General features: G+C 39.7%; 1 protein-coding gene across 2 annotated transcripts in view; it reads right to left on the bottom strand.

Annotated features, from left to right (window-relative positions):
• The window catches only part of enox2 (ecto-NOX disulfide-thiol exchanger 2), a 171,844-nt gene that overhangs the window by 137,459 nt on the left and 7,619 nt on the right, over positions 1 to 26,766 (bottom strand). For both annotated transcript variants that reach the window (XM_041943807.1, XM_041943805.1), the window contains exon 2: positions 20,512 to 20,607. The gene's annotated coding sequence lies outside the window, so the exon portion shown is untranslated. The remainder of the gene's footprint in view (positions 1 to 20,511; positions 20,608 to 26,766) is intronic.

The following is a 26,766-nucleotide window of genomic DNA, read 5'->3' on the forward strand; positions in this document are numbered from 1 at the left end:
AAACGAGGAGGGTGGAGAGGAAATCCTGGAAGTCCTTTATGGGCACACCAACATATGCCATTCATCACTCTTAAGGCACCCACATTCCCCATCATATTTGTTATTACCAACATTTTTCATTTCCACACACTTAGCTCTAAAATACTCTTTTATAAGGAGGAAAAAGCTTGAGTTGCTAACTTGAGGAAATGTGTACTCTAATGATTATGAATGAAGCAGAGAAGCTGGGAAGAGAAAAGTTTCACACTGGCCTTTGAAATCAGTCTGAAAAACAGCACACTTACCAATATGCAAGCTTCAGAGTAAACACAAAAGCTGGGGAGTTTTATGTAGACACACTTGCTGTGAGACCAGGGGCATTATTACAATAAAAGAATATGATTTTCTTCATAGCGGACATGCAGCTTGAATTGTTTGTCAAAATGAGGAAGAAAACACAACCAATCAGCCAGATGGACTACTCATATCTTAGTAGACAAAAAAAACATTTCAGCAGCATTGTATGCAAGATTGTTATTGATGGCTGTTGAACTGGTAAATCAATACAGCAAATGGGCAATAATGTCAGTTTTATGGCTTCAAAACTATTACATGTTTCTTGTGCATCTCCTCCTACATATATTCATCATTCAAACAGTGTGTTTAGCCTTGTGTAAGTATGTATGTATTTTCACATACAGTTCAGTGCATTAGTCATCTTGACGAGCGCACAAGGCCAGACACCTGTGTCTAGCAGGGATTAGAGGATCCCCTCAGTGAGGAGAAGATTATCTGAGTCAACCAGCCTCTATAGTGATGGAGAAGGAAGATACCCCATAATAGCCCCGATAGGTCCATTCATCTTTTGTCTCCACAGCAGGGAAACCGCAGCCCGGGCAGACACAAACCAAATCGCCCTCTGCAACAATTTGCAGCATTGGATTAATCATACAAACTTCACAAGAACTGATCGGTACTTCACAAGCAGCTCTCGCGTACCTTTTCTTTCCTGTAGCTGTCCCTCAGCCACTGTTCTTATCTATGTGATGAAGTACCTCATCTCCCACACAGGGGCAACAAAAAGAAGGCTTGGAGGCGTTTACATTTGTCTAGAAATCATAAAAATATGTCGACAACATGGAGTGTGGGGGAAAAGCACAACCTGACCGCCACAGTCACTTCATCATACACAAATACACACACAGAAATTAGTTCAAAATGTGCATCTTCTCTCCCATGTTTCTGTTTTCAATAGTTAAGTTGTGTAACATTTCAAGTGAGTTGTGATATTTTTCAGAACATAATCCATATTTGCCACTTTGCCCCAAGGATTAGTGTTGGAAAAACATCTTTCACATCTTTTCTTGCATTTTTACTGCCGCCACCAACAAATGAATTATCTTCATCAATGTTATCCATCTAACCAAATATGTTCCACGAAAAAAACGATCAAAATGTACAGTACTTACTTTTGAGCATCAGTCTTGCTCATTCCTGGCATCTTCAATAAACCTTTTGTAAAGCACCATCTGATTAAAATCCACTCCACTGATCCCTCTGAAATATTTCTCTAGACGCTAAGTTGTAACCTTTTTCCATTTCTTGCTAACAACAAGTGAGCTGCACAATGCACCTTGTGTTTTTTTAAACAATGCCATTATCTTCATTGTTAATATATTGTGCTCACGGCATATTTTGCTGCTGCAAGCAAAAGTCAGAGGGGTTAAACCATAAACCTCTATAATTCCATAATATCTTATTCCATAATTTATAATTCCACAACCAAGTGAGCATAAAAGGCAATAAAGAGTTTTCAAAGCTTTTGTGCACTTGTATAAGCTTCAAAAACATATCGTACGTGAAGGGCTAGAAGTTCAAAGCTAATTACAAACAGATCCTTGGCGTCGCTAAAACTAAAAAGATGAGAGAACAATATAAGTAAAAACATGCAGGTTCAATATTTTTCTACAATCAGCAGTCGAGAATAGATTCTCAGTGAGTAGTTCGGTTTTATATAATAGGTTGGATGCATATATGATTAACTGCAAGACAAAGAAAACCTCTGCAGTTGCATGATGTCACATGTGAGCTGTGGGAAACGAAACTTCACTGGATAGAAGCATTGTCACCTTTAAAGTCATGTGCTTATTTCTGTCATCCTTCCAACAATTGTGCATTCTCCACAATCAATGTAATCAATATTTCTAACTGCATACAATAAGAATTGTACAGTATATACTAAAAATACAGCCATAGCTCTTCCCACGCCATTACAACCATGCAATCATGTGGTTCAGTATTTGTTTGTTAATGAGCCCCCGCTGACATGTTGATGAGATGACAGTCTGTCAAGCTTTCCTACACACAGGGAGACAACATGGTGGAGAGACAAACAGCACCACGATGCTGCAATGTGAGGCCACTCTGCAAAAACAGTCATAAATAAATTCAAAAGACAAATACAGAGAAACAGTAAAGCAGTCATCTGTGCCCTGTGGGTGCATTTCTTGAAGATGCGGCCGTAGATCTTTTTCTGTCATAAATGTTCAAATCATTTCATTCCGATAGTGAACTGATCCAGAAACAGTTTATGTAAACAATTTTAAAAAATACTTACATTCACTCCATTCAGCAGTGAGTGATAAAAACGGTGCAACAGAAGAAGTATGTGTGCTATAAATCATTGGTATAGCATTTCTACCCACTGAGAAGTTACTTGTGTACTTGTATCGACGTTATAGATTAACTTTGCACATATCACAAAAAAAATGTTAAAATGCTCAAAAGATTTACAGTCCAAGTCCAGGACAGCCAGAGAGCAAAGAGAGGGCAACTGCAGGACAGAGAGAGACATTCAGATGTTCTCCACCGAACAACGATCAAAGAGAAAGAAACTGGTTAAAAGTGGGGTGCATACTCCATCGTTTAGACATGGCCCAGTCTGAAAACTCTGATGTTGAGCAGGAAAACAATTTTCAACAATGTTAACAGACATAGCTAGAGGACCAACACCGCACTATTTTCTATCACCCCAAGACAGGAAACAAGCCCCAGAGTGTGAGGAAAGCAATAAAATGTGTAACTCAAATAACAACATGAACATCCTCAAATAATAAATGAAACTGCAACTTAGGTGTATGGAAAAGTTTACACAAGGTCTAGAGCTCTGGTGGGATGATAGTTTTTTACGCAATAAAAAGTGAACACTGATTGTGGATACGAGCGAGAGTGAAGTCATTCTGGAGCCTTCAGTGACTAAGAGGCCATCATAGAGTACTCGTTATCCTTAAGTTGTTTTCATATATGCATGTTACAAAAAAACAGATATTGCAGTATTAGGGCTGCAACTGATGATTACTTCTCAATTAATCATGTGGTCTATAAAACAGTAAAACATGCCTTTCACAGTTTACTGATTTATCTAACCAACAGTCCAAAACCCAAAGATAATACATTTACTGGCATATAATGAAAAGCAGCAAAATTTCACCATCAAATGTTTATATTTTTGTTTAAAAAATAAAAATGAAAATTATTTTTCTGTCCATCGACCTATTGATATAGCAACAAATCGCTGCTCCCATAAATGCTATATTCTGTAACAACAGCAACACTGAACCATTAGACTCCTGATGTCTGAATGGAGTCTATCAGTGAAAAGAAACACGCTACGTGTAACAAAACGCTGGCAATAAAGAAACTAATGAACCTGGCCAAGCCGCTTTTCATAATTTGTGAACACATTCCCGGCCTCTGAGCCGCAAAACTCTGTTAACTGACAGCCATGGTGCTGGTTATGGGAAACAACCTCACTTACTGAAATGTTTCACTAACGGCAGTCTTGGGAGAAGCTTTCGCTCCGTAATTTACGAGTGGGCAGGGAGCCAGTGTGTGTTGTTTAACAGCTATAGACACGTGCTGTCTTTGCATTCATGGCCAATGAGGAGATTGGGGAAATCATTTTCTCCTCTCGCTCACGGACGCAGTGAGCTGCAGCCCAGGATATCATTTGGTGGTGCCAAAACAACCAGAAACCCCACAGAATTCCACTCAAAAAGAGGAAAAATAAACAGGATTTAATATCAGCTGGAGAGGCACAGACAAGTGTTTAGGTGGCTTAAGTATTACTGTGTGCATTGGCTTCCCTCTGGGAAAAAAATCTAAAAGAAGTGCATGCCATTAGTTTATTATGTTAATTAGGCAAATATGACACAGAGGGAACTTCGTGAGAATATCAAGAGTAAATAACTGACTAGTCGGCATGGTAATCAAAAGGAAGAATGCTGTGTTGTTTTTAAGGTCTCTATAATTAGCTACTGTCTCCATCCTGAAAAACAACAGCCTCTGTTAAAAAACATGGCTCATTCCTAGTTTGAAAATGGGCAACTGGGTGAATGTGTAGCAGGGTATTCCTGGAAAAGAGCAGAGGTGTTGAACCAACCAACCTTTGGTAAATAAGGGTTGAAAAAGCAGTCTTGCATGTGAAGCTGTAGATGGGGCTCAGCTCTCCCTGTCACAAGTACTTAAGTCAGGGAAGAAAGGTAGGAGAGCAGGGCTAAAGCACAGAGGGGAAAGGATGAGACAGGGAGGCCAATACTGCTACTACAGGGCAGACACCCCCATTTAACCTGAACTCTGATGTCTTGGTTAGACCTACGAGACGGGTACTAAAATATTTAACTCATAACAAGTAAAAAAATACTCATAAACAGAGGTGTGCCATGAGATTAAAATGACAGCTCATCTGAGGAGAATCACATTCCAAACAGTCAGATTACAGACACCTCTTTCCCAGTCGCGACTGGAAATTGAGTTGTTAAAGGATTTCGGAAACCTCTGAAAAACTCCTCATACACACTGGTGCTCTTTGTAGCGAGGATGCCAATGACTGAAATGGTTTTAGGCAACCAAAACAATCATTGACCTCAGGAGGGTGTTGCCTTGTATTACAATAAATGTGTGTGGGATGCTGTGAATCAATGACCACAGGCAGTAGAATCTGTTCTGCACTGTACAAAACATAACATGGTACTACAACCATTTAACCATTTTCTCACTCTATTACCTCTGTCATCTTTTGCTGAATTAACATTAACCCCTTAATCCACACTGCAGCTGAATCGCGCATGCATTCCTCTAACGCCGGTTTGTGCATATTCAACACAAACCTAGGAACCTTTTGCAAGCACTGGTTTCTCATCAGACCGGTCAAAGTGAAAGAACCCCTGTTCTAATTGTTGTGACAATGTAATGGTTGTAAGCCAATTTTGTGGCTGCTTTGATGAAATAAATTAATTCTGAATACACAAAAAAAAATGTTTTTACTGCATTTAAGTACTGAAGAAAGTGGACATATACTGTTTGTTTGAACCCTATTCTAGTTAGTGAACCTACCTAAATTTATATCTATTGTATGTGCTACAGTAAAATTAACAAACTCCTCTTAATTTAGGATCAATTTGAAAGCAAACACAGAAAGAATTAATTTTTTAATACAATTCTAAATAAATTCAGGCGTCAAGGGGTTAAAATAGGTTTGGTTGTCTGTGTCCTGAATTACTTATCGTGCAATTAAAGCTGAGTGTGCAGCTGTCTCACAGATTCTGTTTCTACCTGTGCTAGCATATGGACTGGGTGTGCAGCGCTCCATGTGTTCACACTCTGCATATAGAATAAAGAGAGACATAAAGAGATGGGAGAACATTCAAAGTCCTTTGTGTTCAAGTGTATGTATTTCATCTTGTAAGGAGCCATAACTTAAAAGAACACAAATTTGGCCGTCACTCATAGTAATAATGAAGTAATACTATCTGTTCTCTCAGTGCATGACTCATTTGGCTAGTCCATTGTGTTCTCTCCAGGCCCTGACCAGAGTGCACAGCCTTTGATTGAAAAACAGATGAGTCTGTTCTGCTCCTCAATGCAGGCGCCTCTCTTAACAGCTAATTACCTTGTCTCGACACCGAAGCTGCCACTGATAAGAGGTATGAGCTGCTTAGAAGTAAAGAGAAACTGCACAGCACACTGACAATTAAACCCCAACATAGATGCAGGAAGAACTGGGCTGCTTTTAAAGAAGGCTGCATGCTCTTTCATGAAATTCACTGTGGCTGCAACTTACAATTATTTACATCATTAATTAATCTGCTGATTATTTTTCAGGATGAATCAATTCATCATTCAGTCTAGAAAACGTCACCATAGTGAAAAATACCCGTCACAAGTTCACAGGGCCCGAGATGATTGTCAAGCATCTTGTTTTGTCCAACTCACTGTCCAAACACTGAAGACATTCAATTTGCAATATCAAACAGAGAAAAAAAGCAAATCCAAACATTTACAAACATGAACCATGAAACATGAATTTCAAATCTTTTCTGTTGATTGACAAATAGATACACTGTTGAAACTGGTTCAGCATTTGAATTCACTCATTTCAAAAGAATGTCTGAATCTACTGCAATAAAGCTGTGACAAGGCTAACAGCAGGCATCAATAACAATTTATAAAAAACACCAAGCCGGCAACACAGATATGATACCTAATTTTACATTTTAAATCAGGACTTAAAAACCAGGGATAACATTTGCAAAACATATGAATAGCATCCAAGTCTCAAGAGTCAAGTTATTCCAGTAGGCTCGAGAAATTTTGCATCAACTGAATCTTTCATGAACACTGAATATTTCTGCTTACATAATAGATTCTGCTTTCTTAACCTCTGTGAAGCACTCTCACAGTTTAAATGTAGATTGACACCTGAAGTCTGATGAGATCAGCGACAATTAGAATAAATAATTATAGAAATGGCACACAAACATGCCAACAAATTGCTGGATTGTTTAAAGCTGCTGACAATAAAACTCATCTTCTTCACCATTTACTGCTGCAGTCATTACTCTCTCCACCAAATGTAGCCATACCTGGAAGCAAAGTATGCATAAGTAATGCAATGTTTCCCCTATAATTGCACTGGCCTGGTGGATGGCTGACAGGAACCCCCCCACTAAAAAAAAAAAAAATCTTATTTTTAATGCTAAATATAAATATACATTATACATACTTTATCACACACACATCTATATGCTGGACCCAACTGTGGACAAACAACTGTTGCACACTGTTATCTTGCACAAATGCACTACTGTGCCCATATTGAACTGCTCAGATGTTTTTCCTGTATTACAGATGTTTATCCTGTACAGCCATATGTTCAGATGTTTATCCTGGATAGCTTAGTTCTATATTTTTATTTCACTATTTTTTCCTACTTACTTGAAAGTTGTTCTTTATTTGAAAGTAGTTCTTGTTCTTATTTTGCATGCCCTTGTGTTTCCACCCTTTGAGGTGCTGGAACTGCAAATTTCTCTTTAGAGATGAATCAAGTATCTATCTATCTACATAAATATACACCAAATATCCATTCATTCGTAAAAAAAATGATCAGCATTTGTGGTGGCCTCTGTGCGGCGCTGCTAAGAAACAAGAGTCAACCTATATGCCGTTGCCTGGGAAACTCTTTACATGATGTGAGTGCCACTACCAGTCTTCATCTATGTCTACATTCATTCTGATCATTAGTGTCCTCGTGATTGACCGAGGGTGGCATGATTCACCCCTCCAAGCATACCGAGCAAAGCTGAGGAGAAACAGGTGAAGCACTGATTACAAACAGGCTTGGTAATGAACAACATGATAACATGTAGATGGACTCTGTGCTTTTGTGTTTTTAGCTGAGCTGGAACAGTGAATAATTATTTAAAACAGATGTTGCTGTTTTAGCGCCACAGGTTCACGTTTGCTAAAAGTGATTTAATGTAGTTTAATGCGTTTTACATGGAGTGGGCACTGCACCAGACGCCCTGAAAAAAAACCAGACTTTTAAAGGCTCCATCGCTTGTCTGCAACCAATCATATGGTAACTTAGGAAGCAATTTCGCCTTGTATGCTCTGATTAATTTGGTATGCAATCAACACTCTGGTCATATTTTTGTTTTAATGAATACTCCACTCCAGGCATTTGCTCCCAGCGTTCTTCACCACTGCTTAGGAAGAAGGAAATAACAGGAGTAACAGGCGAACCAGCTTTAAAAGTGATGTATTTTCTTTTCAAATAAGTGGTGTGCAGTGGATCTAAATTATTCCCATGTGAAGAGTGGTTCATGTGGATTTCAAAAAAGTAACTGATAAATATTTAAAGACACTTTAAAGTGTTTAATTTGAGAATAGAATTTGGTGTGGTGGGAGGTGGCAGAATGAGGGTTTAATTCCCCGGCTCATCCGCCGCCACCCCAAAGCAGTCAACCAAGGAGGAACACTGTAATCGTGAAACACAGTGAATACCAATTCCCACATATTGCCAAGCACCATTATCGCGGCTGATTAAGCTACCTAAGGTCATTTACTTAATTGGTGGCAATGTGTCTGCAATCCTAACCAGTCAGATCAGAGTGCTGACACTGAGGTTTGCTAGGAGTCTGGCTGACTGACAAGCAATCCTTACAGACTGACACAATGGGCCAGGCTGCCTGCCCTCCTGTCCACATGATGACAAGATGGAGGGAATTACACAAGTACGAGGTTGGAATTTTTAATTGCATATGATTTCATTTGTTTCAGCAAAAATCTTCTCATTCAGTGATAGCATATTTTATTGAGACTCCTACTGAGAGCCAAGGCACCACAGTAGAGATTTAATCAGAGAAATTTCCTCGCTGGGCACTCCTTCATATAGTATGGGGTGTGGATTCAAGCTTTTGAAACAGGCGGTTCATAAATACAAAAGTTGGTACAATACACACACACACAAAGAAACTTTTAAAAGAATACTACACTGATTTAGCATTGCACTCCGAGAACACTGTTGACTCACGATGAACAGTGGTTGTTGTTTTTTTTTTTTTTTTAAATGATAAAAATCGATGAACACCAGAGATGCTGCCTTTTTTATTCCACTTATTCTTCTTACTTGTCAAACTCTGGCCCCCACATTATTCACAATGCAACTCGACCTCAGACAGTTCAGTCGGAGATTCAGGTGCGTTGTTTCATGCAGGTTGTGGCTAATGTTGCCTCGAGCAGCTAGCATCAAGCAGAGATGAGGAGTGGGCTGGCTGCAGAGGTCTGGTAAGCTCCCGTGTTTCTAACTCCACAACCCCATGTTTTTTTCCATGTTTAAACTTCACACAGTCTTCCGCCCAAACCGACAGTGGCTCAAATGATATCACTTGAGGCCATATCTTCAGGGAGTCCATTAATGTTCCTGCAGCTCCCTCTGGAGCCACAAAAGGACGACAATCAGATGTGAAATGTAAACGCAGGTCCCTGTGCCGTAAGCTGTTTCAATATACGAGCATTGCTGTTTTGTTGAAGAGGATAATCATATAAACAAGCACGACGACCAACCACGGTTGTGTGACAGGAAACTTGTCAACTAATTTTTCTGACCTCTGTTAGTACATACTCTGACCTTTGGACAGTGTTTCAAACCTGTTTCTGAGTGGAAAGATTAGCAGTACAGAGATGCTGCATTGGTTGTCTTATACCACAGCACACTACACAGAATTAAGCAACCTTCTGTCAATCCTAATGCTATGTCGTGATGCTCAAAGTAATGCCTGATCAAACTATTATTGGCTGATATCATGTAGCAATTAGTTGTATGTATATGACTCGAGCTCATAATGAGACTAGCTCCATTGTCCTGCTACCTGTATCCTCACATGCTAAGTATACTGGCACTCAGAAGCCTGTTCATATCTGTCTGGCCCAATTGACTGATGGATTTCCAAACTCTGCATCAGCTGAAGCTATTAAGTGGTCTGCTGGAGCGTAATGACTTTACTGTTCCCAGAGAGCAACATCAGGCTCAGCAATTCCTGCCTGCTATTGTCTGGGGCCACTGTGACAAAGTTAATTTCTTGCCAGACAAGCACAAACACTTATGCCGACACACACAATAAATAACAAAAAGGCAAAAAAAAAAAAAAGAAGATTCATCCGAATGATTTTATTTTCTCTTTTTTGCTTTTAGCAAACACTTTGGTCACATGAGGTGACCCATGCCAAATGAGTTTCCTTCAAGGAATCTGAGTGAATGGCTTGTTCTTTTCATGCCTAGGCACTGGAGAAGTAATAGACCAAAATTATGTTCCAGCCTCTGTGTAATACAATAACTACCTATAATGGATTACCCATTCGCTATCTCAGAGCAAGAAACTAATACAAAGCTTGCTCTATTTAGGAAAGTTTAACCCAGTCTAGAAAACAGTTTACGTAGCTAAAAAATATTTTGCTCATGGCCATATACATAAATTGATCACTGTTACTTGCAGTCTATAAACAATGAAAAAAGAAAAAGCTCTGTAGTGAAAAGGTGTGATTTTTTTGTATGAAAATTTGCACTGAAAGGATAGGAACCCACCAATGTGCAGGACCAACTCCAGTCTTAGGCTAGCACCTTGGTCAAGGGCAGTGACAGGAAAATAGACCTAAACCCACACAAGCACAGGGAGAACATGCAAACTTGGAATCTAACCCAGGACCTTCCAGCTGTGAGGCGACAGTGCTAACTACTGAGCCACCGTGCTGCCATAAAAGGAAGCAGACCTTAGCCTACCCTGCATTGTTCCTGGTCATAACCGAGTGTTTGGAGATAAATCCACTCTTTATATTCATGTTGACAGACTGGATGGTCCTGGCATCTTGTGGCACTGTGATTCATGTTTGCCTGCCACATTTAGCCAAATAAAGATTTCCAAATCCAGAGTTCTGGCTGTGACTGAATCCCACGAGGAAGGTGCAGGGCACATTACACAGCCAAAGGACACTGTAAAAAGATGATCTAGGGAAGGCACTGGCTAATGTAAGCTCCTTGCAAATGTGGGAAAAAAGAACTAAAGATCTGTGCTGCCAACATAACTGTAGGTATGCAATTATTCGGTATAAGTGAGAGCAGCTGGTGATTCGATTCCTTCTGTCCATAATGGGCTGCAATCTTTGCAAGTGTCAATATGCATTGAACACTTTAGTCTGCACACCATCTTTTGCCTGTCCGAAGAAAACACACTTGAGCATTTCCCTATTTTTTAATCAAGTGTTGGTGGTACATCCTCAAGATTTTAAATGCAGCGCAGGGCAGTGTCAGACTGTCTTAACATTTTTTTTTACATATAGGAAAGGACTCCAAATGTGTTTTTACACCTGAAAATAACTACATGAGCTACATCTCTCTATACTTGCAACTGACTGGTATGAATGCGTCTGACGTTGGCGTGTTGTTAATTCAAATCCTCTCTCTCTCATCCTTAGAAAATAACTGAAAGGTGTCGGATTTTCAGAACTATAAATTCAGTTTAAGAAACCAGTTACACTTGAAGATGTTCTTTTAAGTGACTGCGCCCACTAATTGGAAGTAAAAAGTCAAAGAAATATGAAAAAACATCTATTAACTACACTGTTGTTGTGACGCATGTTTCTCAAGCATGTTTTGTAGCCATGTTACACGTACACAATAATGTGGCCATTAATCAGATGTCAGAACAAAACACCAGGGTGACTGGGTAATTTACATAATTGCACAAAGTGGCAAATGCTAAAAAATGCTAATCATAATAATTAATAGCTGGTGATTATGTCTTCAGCCTTTTTGACCTTGGTGCCTGACAGAGCAATGTAAGTTCAATCATCTCCTTCACATGCTTAATCACATCATGATGATATGTACTGCGTGATCTGTCTACTGGTCCATATATGTTTGGTCAAAACGAGGTCCAACTCAATACAGGCAACACAGACTGCTAACTCAGAGGCTAAAAGTAAAGTATTTAACTGGAGCAAACTGTCAGTGGTTATTAGTCATATATCTTGTTTTCTCCCCTTCATTGTAGTGAGTTGGGTCTAGCTGCAGTGCTTCTTTGTCTGGGGGCCTTATCTGGCTGCGAAGCGCCAAGCTCTGTGCTGCTGTCTCTATTGGCATGGTGATGGAGGCAAGGCCTGCCATCCCAGATAAACCTCCCTCTGTTCTCCCAGCAGCCCAGCAGGCTTCATGTTTGCTGCAGGTGTCAGAGAAAATGTCCCAATAGCTATTAGACTTAAGCGCTGCTGGTGACATGTTGGCACCTCTGATGGGAAACGACTGAAGATGGGGGAAAGAGATGACGGGGGAGATGGAGGCAGACAACATCGGGACCAGGTAGAATGGGGAGGAAAAGTTGGAGTGAGATGGCCACCAAAAAACACAAAATATTTCTCAGCAAAGTGCTGTTTACACAGATAAAGAGAAATATCTGCTATAGCATTATTAGCTCAAACAGAAGCGCTTTACATGCCAAGCACCTCAGCATGTTTAAAACCAGAGGCTAAACAAAAGAAATCGCTGGGTTGAAACTCCATAAAAACTGCGCAGGGGTAGTCAAGCTTGAAAAAAATGCATGTAATGATCACTGTACACGCACACAAAAAAAGTCCTAAACTGAAAAACTGTGGCAGACAGGTTGTTGTAACCACACAGTAATGATGGTTGTTGTTGCTGCTGCTCCAAAACTGTCACCAGGGGGAAAACCTTGTTATGCTGAATATTCAGCAGCCATACTGTTTGCAGGTGGCAAGAGATTGGATACAATGAGGCATAATCGAATGCACTAACAGTTTCTCTCCTTAAAATAAGAATTTACAGCAGCACAAAAACAGAAGAAAACAGTGGGTACCTGCTTCCAACTTATTTCACATGAATGACAAGCAGAATTTGCCTTGAGAAAGAGAATCAAAACAAATGTGGTCCTAAGAAACAAAAGAGGCCCTAATAATGGAATTATTTTTAGTTTTTTGAGAGGGCTGCAACCACTCATTGCAGACATAATCGCCTGATGTGCAAAATATTTTCTCACATAATTTATCACTTGTTGTTTGGCGAACTCTTCAAATCAAAGTCAGCTTTATTGTCAATTCTGCCATATGTACAAGACAAACAGAGAATCGAAATTGCGTTTCTCTCAACCTCTGTGACAAGACATATATTAAAAAGAAATAAATAAAAACTGTACAATCTAAACAATGCAACGCAGCAGGGGGGGAGCATTTCAGAGTCCAGGGTGTGTGTGTGTGCACACGCACGCTAACGTGTGAGTGTGTGAGAGTACGGGGGGGGGCAACAGGGAGTTATAGTCCAGGTTGTGTGTTTGTGTGGAGGGGGGCAGAGCAGGGAGAGAGAAATGCCTTGTTTTGTCCGACCAACAGTTCAAAGCCAAAATATACTAAGTTTACTATAATGCCAAGACAAAGAATAGCTGCTATTTTTTTAATAATGGAGAACCATTATGCAAGAAAGCCATTAAATGTGTGCAATTTTAGCTTGAAAAATTGCTTAAGTGTTTCATCAATGAATGTATAAAGTAGTTAATCAACTAATTGATCCATCATTGCAGCTCTATTTTTTAGCTCATACTCAAGACCTAGTTTTCTTTTGAGCCACACTGTAAGACGTTTGAAATTATGCCTTCCAATTAATGAAAGATGAAGTGTCGCTCATGTGTAAAAGTAGCTCTGAGGCCATCTTTTCATCAATATACAAGAACCAGCCCATCTGTGGGTACTGAGGCCAATGTTAATGTGGGGACAAACAACCGCCACGCCACCTTGCAAGGCAGGGAGCAGGACACTGAACTGGCAGATTAGACCACCTGGCCATGCCAGACTGTCAGCCTATTTATACCCAGGACAATAATTTACACCACGACTGCCCAGTAGCAGAGAAACAGAGACCCAGGGGAGGCAGCTCTGTGTGGGGGAAAAAAGCCACTATGATGACCTTCTGCCTTTTTTTCACCTGTAAGGCTTTCCCAGAGGAGTGAACTAATGACAATGTCCTCCTCTGCCACTGTATGCCCCTTCATCAACCAGAGATTCTCCTCCATGCTTACGGGTAACACAAAGCAATTACTGTTTTACCATGACCTGAATTTCGCATGTTTTATAAAAGCAAATGTATATCAGTGCTGTAACTTTTTTAAGATGGTGCGTATTAGTAAATGGATTTGAAAGCATCTGATTAAATGTGACGCTTGTGACAAGTTTCATGATAGCAACTTGACATTAAAAAACAAATACTCCTCCCAGCTGGCAATTACACCGTGGCCTATATACTGAAGATGCTGCACAGGACCGCAATAAAGCCTTTGATTATGCTCATGTCAGTGTTTGATTTGTGATGCTGTCAAAGTTGGTGTCAAACATCAAAAAAGCAGAAGAAGAAACTTCACAAGATGAACTGAAATCTACACAGGACCAGCAGCCACATATCTAGCTAAAGGCTTGTGAGTACATGTTCATGTACATGAACTGAAATATGCTTTGAGTCATATCTGCTCTGCAAACTCTGCCAAATTCTAAAAGTAGCAACCTGACAGTTTTGCAGTAAACCACACTGCAATTAAACCAGGCAATGAGTTGTTTAAACACAAAACCCCCAAAGAGCTCTTTTTTTTTCCGCTCCTGCCGCGGCTGACATTTCCCCATTAGTGGCATGCTCGCGTAATTTGGTGGCACCAATATTTAATTTCAGTGAGCGTTTCACACAGTAATGAACATGTCACCAAGTGAAATTAATGTGTCACTGTGTTTAACAGATCCAATAAAAGTAAAGAATTTGAATCACTCAGAAATTACATATCAGACCCATTATCACAGTTCATACAACCCTAGTGACAGTTTATTTTTGTGTTACTCAACTTGAAGTGGTACAAATATCGAATGCCGTGAACATTCAAATTCACTTCAAGCATTAACACATTTTATTCTCGCCCAAATTACGCAGCTAGGTGTGAGAGGCCAGACTGTGACATCTGTGATATTGTGATTGGAGAGAGGAAAAGTACAATTAGCAGATTGTGTGTGGAAGTAAACAAGTTGGAAATGCTGAACAAATTGTGCTCCTCTGCTACATGAATAACAAAAAAAAAAAAAAAAAAAAAAAAAAATCTTTAAAAGGGAATAACTGCAGATACATTTGCATGATACAGTCAAATGCACACTTTTGAGATTTTGGATCTACATGCTTTAATTAACCTTGGGAGGTAACTAGTCTCAATTTGTGTATAAAAAGCATCTGGTGTCTCAGGAGTTTGATGCCATCATAAATGTTTTTTGGAGCTGCATTATTGCTAAAGGCTGCCATATCACACCAAAGGTATTTTTATTTTGCATAAACGTATAATTACATTTTTTAATCTTAAGACAGAACATGACAAACATCATTCTGAAATAAAGTGGCTTTTTTGGTGGAAACACTAAAATCGACAAAATTATATTAGATTAAGAGAAAACCTTCGAGGAATAGTTTGACATTTTGGGAGCGACAGTTTTTTTGTTTTTGGTTTTTTTTTGCTTCTTGTCATTTGAACTATAAAAAGAGGTGCAGGCTGCCATTCATTGTGAATAAAACTTCTGAATAGCTCCATTCAAGACCCCTTAGTCTCCCAGCAGCCTGGCCTGAAGAAACTGAGTAAGGTTCAACTTAATGCAAATGTCCTTTGACTTGCAGGAGCGATGACCCAGAGACAACAATCGCACTTGTTTTGATTGCCTCGAGAAATGGAAGCACAGGTAGCGGCTGAGCTGTTAGCTCCAACTCAACCATGTAAAAGCACATTAAATAAATGTCGGAAAGGGTGATTGTCACAGTAAACGGCTTCTCCATTCAATGTGACTGAATTTCAAAGAGGTCCTGAGTCTTGAAAACAATGTGTGGGAACACATTACTTCGGAAACACGCAGAGAGCCACTTGTCAGGAGTTTCTTTGACTGAAGGGGAGCTGTCCTCACATTCCTTCCTATTCCTATTCAGCCCCACAAACGCTCCCTTGATGTGAGCATAAATTTGGTAGAGAGTTGCTCATTGTCACAAATGCTGATTCGAGCAACTAAAATCACAGATACTGTATGTGAATCCAAATGTGTCGGTGTGGAAGAGAGAGATGAAGTGTGTGTAGGTGCTTCAACAGCCATTTCAGCCTACTAGATGTCCAAACCCCAGCCTTCTTGTTGAAAATACAAAAGGCTGGAGGCAGTGATGAGTCGAAGATATTGTAATTAGCTACCACCATCACAAAACTGCTGCTACAGAAAAGGCTACAGAAAAACACATCAGAGAGTCTCATGATGTGTTCACTGAACTGCTTTTTAGACAGTTTGACTTTGCCCACTCACTTGCCATATTGTGCATTTACAATATATCTAAAGAAAACAGAGATTGGCACTGGATAGGCAGCAGCCTTTACTGATGATGCAAATGGGTTAAAATAGGAATTCAAGCTCAATGACGAAGATGTATTATGCTTAATTAAAATAGAGACAACTCCATTAATTAGGCTTATATGTTGTTCTTGAGTGACAGTCATGAAAATGAGACTATTAGTTGGTGTGAAAGGGTGCTGAGTATGCTGGCGATCACATCTGTTCTGCTCTCTGTAGGCAGAGAGGTGAAAGAGAGTTTCGTACTGAGCCTGGAAAACAGGTGGAGCTAAGTGGAACTAATTTACTGACTCTGTGTGTGTTAGTTTGTGTGTGTGTCTATTGCATGTGTGTTTGTATCACATGAGAGTCTGTGAGAAAGACAGAGCTGACACATGGAGCAAAGGTGAGTGCTAATATTAGCCTGCTGCTGTGAATGACATGCTGGTTTGGACGAGAGGTGAACAATATGTTCCCAAATCCTAACCAAAAAAAAAAATCTTAGCTCTTATAGGAATCAGTGACAGTTAGTCCACAAGTCTGTCAGGCCATGCAGGTTATCATCTCCATTCTTGTTTATGTCAGATGGCTTTTCCAGTCAGCTGCAAGCCTATACCACGAGGGGCAGAGTAGTAACATATTTAAAGGCTGAAACTAAATATTATTTTCATTATCCATTATTTAGCTTAGTTTTTGGTTTCATTGTTTAGTCAATAAAAAGTCTGAAAATAGTTTAAAAAAGCGAAAAAAAAAATGCCCATTCAATGTTTCCGGTAGTTTGATATGTCAAAAACCCCAAAATATTAATCTGACAATTTTTTCTTCAAGCACTGCTACTTTAAACAAATGTTCATTACATCAAAGTGAAAAGCTCAAGTTGCATTAACACAATATGTACTCTGAGGAAAAGTTGCTGTTTCTAAAAACAGGAGGAGGTGATACAAATTAAAATAAATGCCATCATTGACAAAGTACACTTCATTGCATGTTGAAACAATGCATGAATAACTGACCTAAACAAATGAAAATTTAATTAATATAATATACAATTTAGGTTTATCAAGACACATTTTTGATTCTCTGAAGGAGAAGCTATTTTATTGAAATTATGTGTCTGTATTTCGCACTGTTGGGGATCCCTAATGAAAGCCTGAGGCACTCAGTGTGGCTCCAAATTTGACAAAAATGTTTAAAAATGGAGCTGTTGGTCTCTTTTCTTAAACAGGAGGTGCTATTTTGTTACAGATTCACTGAAAAAGATATCAACATTCAGAGTACAGCGCAATGGACCTCAACAATTTATCCCCCACACACCTTAATGCACGCTTTCACCCTCTTACAGTCGAGTATTGAAGTGTAGACTTGCAAAACAGACAGATGATGGAGAACAGCAGTAGGAAAAAAATGCACATGGCACTCAATAGAAAATGGCTCCATCACTATGTTAAATTGGAAATTGACAGCGATTTGTCCTGGTCTGTAAAATGTCTGCACTAGTAACTGAATAACAGGTAATATCCTCTCCATTTCAGACAGACAGCAGTGTCTGGGTTGCTCTCAAATGTCAAATAGCTGTTAGCAGTAATAACCAGAGAGAGGTTGACGAACATTTCTCTGGCAAGCGTGTGTGTGTGTGTGAGTGTGTATGTATGTGTGTGTGTGTGTGTGCGTGTGGCCAAGTTGCTTTGCTGAGTTGAACGACCTGCTCTCAGCAAAAATCTAAGACAACAGCATCAGTATGTTGAATATGATTTGGATGGAAGAGAACAGAAAAAAGCTCTTATCACATCTTACAGCTGGCTCTAGTGGGTGTTCTTCGAGACAGGATGACCAGAAATTAAAGACATATCGTGCAGTGACAAAAGGATTCATGCTGTGATGCAGAACTAGCAGCGTGAAGTAAGTCCCTGCTCTAATCCAATCTTCCACCTTGAAAGTTTTTCCCAAAAGCTGCAGTGACGGACATTCTTCTGTGCCCAGTGAAAAGTGGGAGCTTTGACCCATTTGCTTCCACACTGGATATTAAACTGGGGCATTATACTGTCTACTGAGTATCCAATGGAAAGCTAGTATATGTAAAATTAGAATGGGGACTTAAACAGCAACCAGCTAAAATTGGATCCCAATTTCTTTACATATGGCAACATGAATCACTCAAAAGTTCTGGTAAAGGCAGACTGAGCAGAAATAAGCGGCTTGACTGACAACTCGACTGACCCATAGACCAAGAGACAGAGGATCCAGAAGAACGTTGGTTCATAACAAAAACAGAGGATATGAGTGACCATGTCAAGAAGGGTCAGTTGTGATTATGAAGAACAATACATCTGTTTTTGTTCAAGCAAACCTAATGTAATTACGACACATTACAAACCACCAAGACATCACACTACAGCTAAGTACAATTGTCACTCTTCATTTTAGTGCTTAATATAGTCAAGTTCCCACTCAGCATGATTATGAATGAGAGAAACAACTCATACTAATGAGTCCTGCTTGAAACAGGTAGCAACGGGCGTTGTTGACTCCAGCTCCTCTGCAAATGAGCTTGACTGTGTGTTTTGGACTAGAGCGGGAGTTGAGAATTGGCATTCGATGCACAGTCATTAACTGTGCAATGCTGCCAAAACGTTTTCCCTTCAAAACTTTGCTTGGTTTGTCAGATCATGGTCAGAAAAATCTTTTAACCTTCAAAAAGGGAGACATTTGACAAAAAATAAAAGGCAAATAAAAGAAAGTGTTTCTATTAAAAAAACGGATGCTGGGTTTGACTGCTGCCTAAGTTAGTGCAGTTTTAAAAGTTTAAAAAGGTAAATACAGAAAAACAATCAGAAGATCTCACTAACTTTTTTTAATAATGACCCATCCCAATGTCATATGGTCCACATTTGAACTGCAGCCCATGCAGTACAGCCGATGCAGTCCATGTGCAAATACAATCCATATGGACTCCACTGGATGCACCACAACTGGAATGCACACACAGCATGGACTTAGATGGCTGGGCGAAAACTGTGCTGTATTTTAAAATGCAAATAGGACTGCACTGTCCGCTCACTTACAACATAATTTGAAGTGTAACAGTTGTCTAACAGAGGCCAAAACTACAACCCAATCGCAGAACAAGACAAAAACAGACAGCAAGGCGAGTCCCTTTCCCCATAGCTGTCAGGTGGCCTCTGGCAGATTCAGACCAAAGAAAAAACTAATGCTATAGGTGTGTTTTTCTCTGTGGATATGCGCGTGTGCAACCAGTCTGTTGGGCTGCTCGAGCACACAAGCTGCTCAGGAATTATCAGCAAAATATCTTAGGATGGAGCATTACTGACATTTGGTATTTGTTGTTTCTTATTAACAAATGTTTTTTATTAACAAATGACAATTTTTTTAGGTTAAAATTATAACAGATATTATGGTGATATGTCTTCAATTGCTAGATTAAAATAGAGGTTAGATAATTATGCCATTGACAGAAAAACACACTATATAATTCAATTCAGTATATTCAAATGAGCATTGCTCTAATTTGTGCATGTGCTCAAATGCAGGCACAGAATCTAGCTGGGGAAAACTATTTGACATGCAGCCCACATCTCCAGTAGTTAGTAGTTCTTAGGCAACAGGCAATTAGAGGAGATACTGCTGCTGTTATCTGCTGCTGAATCTGAAGGCAGATTCCAGTATTAACAGCCTGAGAGGCAAGCAGCACCTGAGCCTCTGGGACAACAAAGAACAGTAGATATCCTGCAAGCAAAGCACTTTAAGCACTGTTTTACCCCCTTGTACTGCTCTCTAGCGAAGGACTTTTCGACTTCAAATCTTTTACACAACATAAAGACGTTAAACAATAACTACATGACAGCTGGCTGTGTAGGCACTCTTGGCTAACAACAATTTAGAGGTACAAGTGCCACCTTTGAACAATAACCAAAAATCAAGCAACAACATCTTTCACAGCAGAAAGTCACTCGAGAAATTCAAAAGGACTGAAATAATCTCAAGTGATCATTCAACACATGCACAGGTTTTTGCTTTCCCCCACAGCTGGCTTCCTGCTTAAATTATAAGGCACAAGGCTAATCAACAACTGTAGATAAAAGGTTTGAGAAAGTTGTTCAATTTGGAAATTATTATGGAAATTTTCAAAGCTAGAGAAAGGCAAGGTGAGAAAGAAATACTGAAAATGCAAGATTATTAATTGGTGAATTGCTAGCTTAACTGAACATTTTAATTAATGGCAAGAACACCTCCTCAGAGACAGGCTGATAAAAAATGTACACAACATAAGGCAGTGGTGGATCGTACCTGTGTTGTTGCAGCTGTGGAACAGATTCTCTTAAGCACCAGGCCACCTCACACAGGCAAACAGCACGATGCAGAAGTCTGGCTCCATCTTTGGGCCTGCAGAACACAAACATGGAAAGTGAAGGCCACACTGTTTAAAAAAAAAAAAACAAACCTGAATTCGTCTCTACCTTTATGGCTCTCAGTCAGCTGCAGAGCTATGGCACTAAAGCACTCACTGTAAAGTCCATTTTGATATAGTACATTTCAGTTTGGATGCTAAAATGCAGCCTAAGGCGGCTTCCACGCTGACAATAGCACTGCTGCAAAAGCTCCAGCTTCTCCACTCATTTCAATAAGCCCACTGCTTTGGCTCAGCGGGGACATCCTGTTGCAAAGGGATCCCACTAAACAGTTGGTTTTGGCCCTTTTTGTCACACAGCACAATGTTAGGTCACTAGATAACACACACTGTGCTGGCAAATCAAATACATGCAAGCACACATGACATCTAACACCTTGTAGCACAGACATTGTAGCATTGTAGCAATCTGCTGTCTACCTGGCCAGCGTTGAGATGAAGCAGAAAGTTATTCCTGTCGGGATTAACTTTCCTGAGCTGTACAATTAAACCTCAGAGGAAAACAAGGACATAAACTGCTGTCTTGGCATTTCAAGCCTTTATCCTGAGCTTGTTCATTCATATTTCACCTGCACCCTGTGGCAAAATGCCCACACTTTGGCAAGCCTTTACATTGTTTTTCCATGGTTCTATTGTCAGTGTAAAGGCCTCTAATGCAGCACTGAACCCTAAAATGATGAGCAGACAATGTTTCTGTAATCCCAGATCATTTGAGTGGGGGAGAAAAACTCATAGGCAGCCTCCCATAGCAGACTACTGTGTAGAGAATTGTCCTGAGATAAGCAAAATAAGAATCATACGCCCCAGAAGAAGCATTACAATCCAGACTGCTTACTAATTAGAGCCAAAGAATGAATATAACAAACAGCTCTATAGGCCACTAAAATATGTAGAGTTATTTACTGCAGCATAAGAGTGGGAGCACAACAGCACCACAAACAGCTACACACCAGCAGGAAGTGGATTGTTTCAGGGGATTAAAAACAGCGCAATGTATTTTTCATCTTTCTCCTTGGTGCCCCATTACAGTGGTTACATCTCCAAGTGGTGGCTTGAGTTGATGTGTTTTGTACAATCACACAACAACAGTCACACACACATAAAAACTGCTTCTTCAGATGTGGATCAAATTCCTACAGGCTGTTAAGAACGCATGTTGTGTTGATAAAGGGACCCCTCTGGATCTGAAAAACTCAGTACACATACACAGCAACTACTAGAATGAAGGAATGAGTAGGTGTGCTTGGTTTGCTGAGAGAAAACAGGCTATTGTGGTGTTATTTTTTGTTCTCAGCTGATAGGTAGGGAGCCTGACAATAGATGGGTTTATGTCCGAATGTAGAGCAAATTTTAACCCAATTTCGTCAAAACAAAAAGGAAATGCGAACGAATGCTTTTTTCCATCCACAATCATTAAGTGATTATTAGAAGCTGGTTCAATGGGATCAGCAGTAGAAACTCCAGTCAGAAAAGCATTCGACCATTGCAATTGAAGAGGGGGCAAAAAGATGATGGAATTACAAGAATGCCAGTACAACAAAAAAATATGAAACTGCGCTTATTATCTTGTTTTGTCCTAGCCAATCAGTAGCGATTCTAGCCAGGTTGCTGGGAAAAGTTAATTTAACATTTTTCAGATTGATCAAAGAAATGTTGATTTAAGTTGTCATTTTTGTATGCAGACTGAAAACAACTTGTACAGCTTCAACAATCTCCTCCACATTTGACAACTTTTCTCAGTTGCTATTTTTCATTAATGTAACAAGGTAGCTAGCTAGCTATTTAAGAAGATGATGTCCCCATTCTTAACCTCGCCTACAAAGATGTGTAAGATGTGACACAACTGTCAATGGGCAACTGACACAGCAAATGAGCAATTCAGAGGTCTGGAGCAAGGCTAATGAAGATTAGTGCAAAAATTCACAGGTTGATTTTACACAATGCATTGCAGGACTCAGCAGAACACACTGAAAAGTGACACTGTCTGAGCCATTTCACTGACCATGGTCATAATATGATGACTCTGCCTCTAGCCAAATCTCTGACTACACCCATGCCCACCCACACCCTCCTCAACATCCGGCTCACACTAGCAAAGAAACCATTAACAGTAATGAGAATCGATGGAGGTGTTAAAAGTATTGGCAGTTCAGCCCAGGAGCTGCTCTCTGTGCCGTCTTTATTAGTCTGGAAAAAGAGTGCTGTTCTCTGGCCTGCCAGCTCTAAATAGGAGTGCATTGATCAGAAGGTCAGGCCAGGCTGAATCCAGCCCTTTAATTGTCTGTGTCACTCCTCATTCTCGGTCCAACAGCTGCCAGTCATCTCCCAGGTAAACCAAGGCCACCATCACAGTTGGCAGTTAACACCGAGGCAGAGGTTAAGGCTCGGACAGAATACAGCTTGAGCAAGAGGCAGAATATTTAAAATCAACATGAATCAGCATATTTATCTTCATCAGTTTAGAACACGAATATACACCCCACACGTCTGGTTTCTCTCAGCAAATTAGGCACCCCTATTAATATGTTTTGCCTTCTGAATTTCACACACAACAGGCAACCATTCTCAGATGATGTCCCTTCCTCAGCGCAATACAGATTCCTTACAGTCCTTAATGCCTTCTTATACAGTAGATCACATTCCAAAGCAGTCTCCCTCCAGCTGTCTGAATCTCATTTACGGTAACATTAAACTACTTAGATTGCTAAGTAACATTACTTACTGAAACTCACATAAACATACTGTAAATTATACGTAACACACATACTGCATATTAAAGCGGTGATTAAATATGATTTATGCATGATGTGACCGCTTAAATGGTTAGCTCCACAGAGTACATATATACATACGTACATAGAGCAAACCAACACATAGGCAGAAGGCTGTGTCTGTATAACAAAGAAAAAGTCTGCTAGCTGTAGAAAAGAGAGGATAGTCCCCCTCTAAGCCAATGAAAGGTACAGTACAATTTGCATGTATTTCAAAGGTTTTGCTGAAGCATTCCTGATCAAGGTCCAAGCCTGTGCCTTTGACAAGGAAGAAATGATAGCAGTGAGTGTTAAACGAGGAATAAGTCTCGTACTGTGTGCATGGACTGTTGAAAAGCTGAAGGAAAGATGGACATTTCCTTTTAAAGTACCAACAGTTAAAACAAACACAGTCAGTACCTGAAATAAACCAGTCTGCATGTAGTTTGCCGGCAAAGCAGATAAACACATTCATTCCCTCATTTGGTCTAATTACTATAATGAAAGATGAATACAGACTTGCCCATCTCTTCCCTCTAACCACATGAATTAGTTTTTCCCCACAAGCATTCACAGAAACTAGTTTAAAGATCTGACATTAGGCAACAGTTCTTTCTTTTGTGTCAAAGTTATTTACTTTTCTAAAAAAAAGCATTTACTCTGACAATTATCTTGGCTATTAGGAAGTTTCAGTCTTACACAGAAATTAAAAGATTTTCATTTTCATTCACTAGGCAAACAAACATAACATGGCACAAGTGAAACTTTCACTGAGTTACCTGCTGAAACAAAAGGATAAAGATTGCTATGTTGGTTCAGTCTATCCACCTCTGAGTGCAGAACTTGCTCTAAGGGAGGAAAACCAGTCAAATCCGTTCACACATTAATCCAGATGTCTGGCTGCTCCAGACACAGAGCTCTGTCAGAATTGTATCCTGGCTTTAGAGCTGGAGTCATTTCAAATGTCTTGGCAGCTAATCAGCCGCTATCTTTCATCAAAAAGCCACTGTGACAGGGCTAAACCTATCTATACAAAAATCTACCAGGGTAAGATTGTGTTTCACTTGTACACTCATTCGAAGCTTTAGTGTTTTATAGGTTTGAGAGCAATCACATGAACAAATCCAGTGTGTGGAATATGTCTGACCTGCTTCTGAATGTAACATGGTTAAATAAGTAGGCTTGTTTCATATGTTACTCCTGTAAACCTACAAATAAAACCATATGACAGGCAGATGACAACTAATCTAATCCTAAAAACCTGGCATGCAGGGGCTTGGAAATTCACTGCAAAATCTAAATCCAGTTTCCATTAGCTTGAAATATGTACATGTCATTCATTCAGGACATGATAGCCAAGGGTAAAGGATGGAATGATGCTGTGACCATTTTCTGCCATAATCGAAGTCCTCGCAGCTCATCACTAGAACCGAAAATTTTGTTCAATCACCAAAACTACAACCCATCATCAGCACAGCCTGATTAAAAGTGTGGCTTTCATCTTTATGAAAAACGCAGCATTTGTGAAAGTAATTGCCCTGTCCAAAAGGCTTTAAGCGCTGAGGTCATCCTCAGATGATTCGGTAATCAGTGCAAAACAAGGTGTAAAACACAGCCCACACTGTTGTTCAGCACATGAATTCTGAAAGTCATGCATGTCGGAAATCTGATCATGCCTGGGTGTGATGAACACAGCACCTTTTCATGCGCTGGATTAAAATCAAAGTACATCCACCCCTCTACTTGTCAATGTCACTGCAGCTTCCAGACTTACTGGGGTATGAAATTAATTTACTTCACACCTTTCAGAGATTTCACATGAGATCAACGTCCATTGAGATCTGATGAGAAGATTTACCCTAAAGCTGAAAGCCACATAGCCTAAGTGACTGACCACAGGGAGTGATAAAGGATATAGTAGCAAGGTGGTTGGACCAATTTCAACAGCAATTCAGCCTGCCTGAGGAAAAAATAGGCTGTGTTTAGCAGGTCAGTGTTTAGGACTAAATGGAACCTGTTCTCAAGCACTGGGCTATGCCCTGAAAGGTAAAATCAATGCAATGAATGCACTTATGTTTTCCTGGGCGTATATTGCAAGGTTGCAGTGGAATTTTTAATCGTCTTCTATGTAGCATTCGCAGGCTTACAGCATCCCATGTGGCACTTGGAGTATGAGTAAGTCCGCTGCTCTATTTTTTAAGCCTCCTGGGAAGCGTATAGCGAATGCTCCCATACTGTCATTTAAGTTTATTTTTGTACCAAAAAGATAGGTGATGTTAAAACTTGCGAAATAGATTTATTTTTAACAGCCATTTGAATGAAGTGGAGCAGAAGGTAACATAAGACCTCTGTGAGGGAGGTGACTTTAATTAAGTTACTATGCCAACTAAATGTCTTCATATGCACATTAACTTTGTCCTCATTTCTACCCCTGCAGTGCATGTAATATTCCAAATAAGAAAAATCCTGACCGCGTGTACACTTGAGTGTTGTTGGAGTGATGTGCCACAAAAACAGTCAATTAAAAAATTCTAACTCTGCCGTGCTGACAATACCTTTCATTGCCATACAAAGGGAAAAATGTTTTCAGTCCAGAATATTGGAAATGTTTTTTCCCAAAAATTAAACTGAGTTAGCCTAATCCTGATAATCCACATTTGGTTAAAAAAAATGTTTTGTTTTGGGATTTTTTGTTTTCTTATTCATAGTAGCAACATATTATTGGTACCATTCTGTTGGCTGAAATCTGCATCTGAACCCTTCAAACATTTCTGCCACAACAGAAACTTAATAATTTAAATCACATATGTCAAAGTCAAGGCCCGCGGGCCAGATGCGGCCCGCAAATGATTTATATGTGGCCCCCCGGATGATATTTGATTAGTATTAGAACTGGCCGCAGCCGCGCCCGCTGGTGTTTTGCATGCACCAATACTACATTCCCCACAATGCAACGGTAGCCCACAAACTCACTTTTTTTGTTTAGATTTATTTTTCAGTTGAACTCAGGGAAAATTGCAGATAAGAGCCATGAGAAGGAATACAACTGATTTGATTTTTTTATTTCTATTTTCTCATTTTACTATTGTTTTTGAAGCACATTTCTTGTTTTGCTGTTTGCCTGTTGAAAAATGTTTACACCTGAAATTACTGACAGAGCCATAAAAGAATAATGGATTGTTCCTTTAATCATTGAAAAATACACATTGTGTTAGATCTTAGTTTAATAGGCTATGTGCAATCATTAAAATATGTTTTAATAAACATTGAACCAGTCCGGCCCTCAGCTTGTAGCAAATCTGTTTCTTTGGCCCTCTGTGTATTTGACTTTGACATCCCTGATTTAAATCAACCCTCGTTGAGGCTAAGTGTGTATAAGGAAGC

The sequence above is a fragment of the Chelmon rostratus genome, chromosome 9 (assembly GCF_017976325.1).
Source record: "Chelmon rostratus isolate fCheRos1 chromosome 9, fCheRos1.pri, whole genome shotgun sequence".
In the NCBI taxonomy this organism is placed as follows: Eukaryota; Metazoa; Chordata; class Actinopteri; order Chaetodontiformes; family Chaetodontidae; genus Chelmon; species Chelmon rostratus.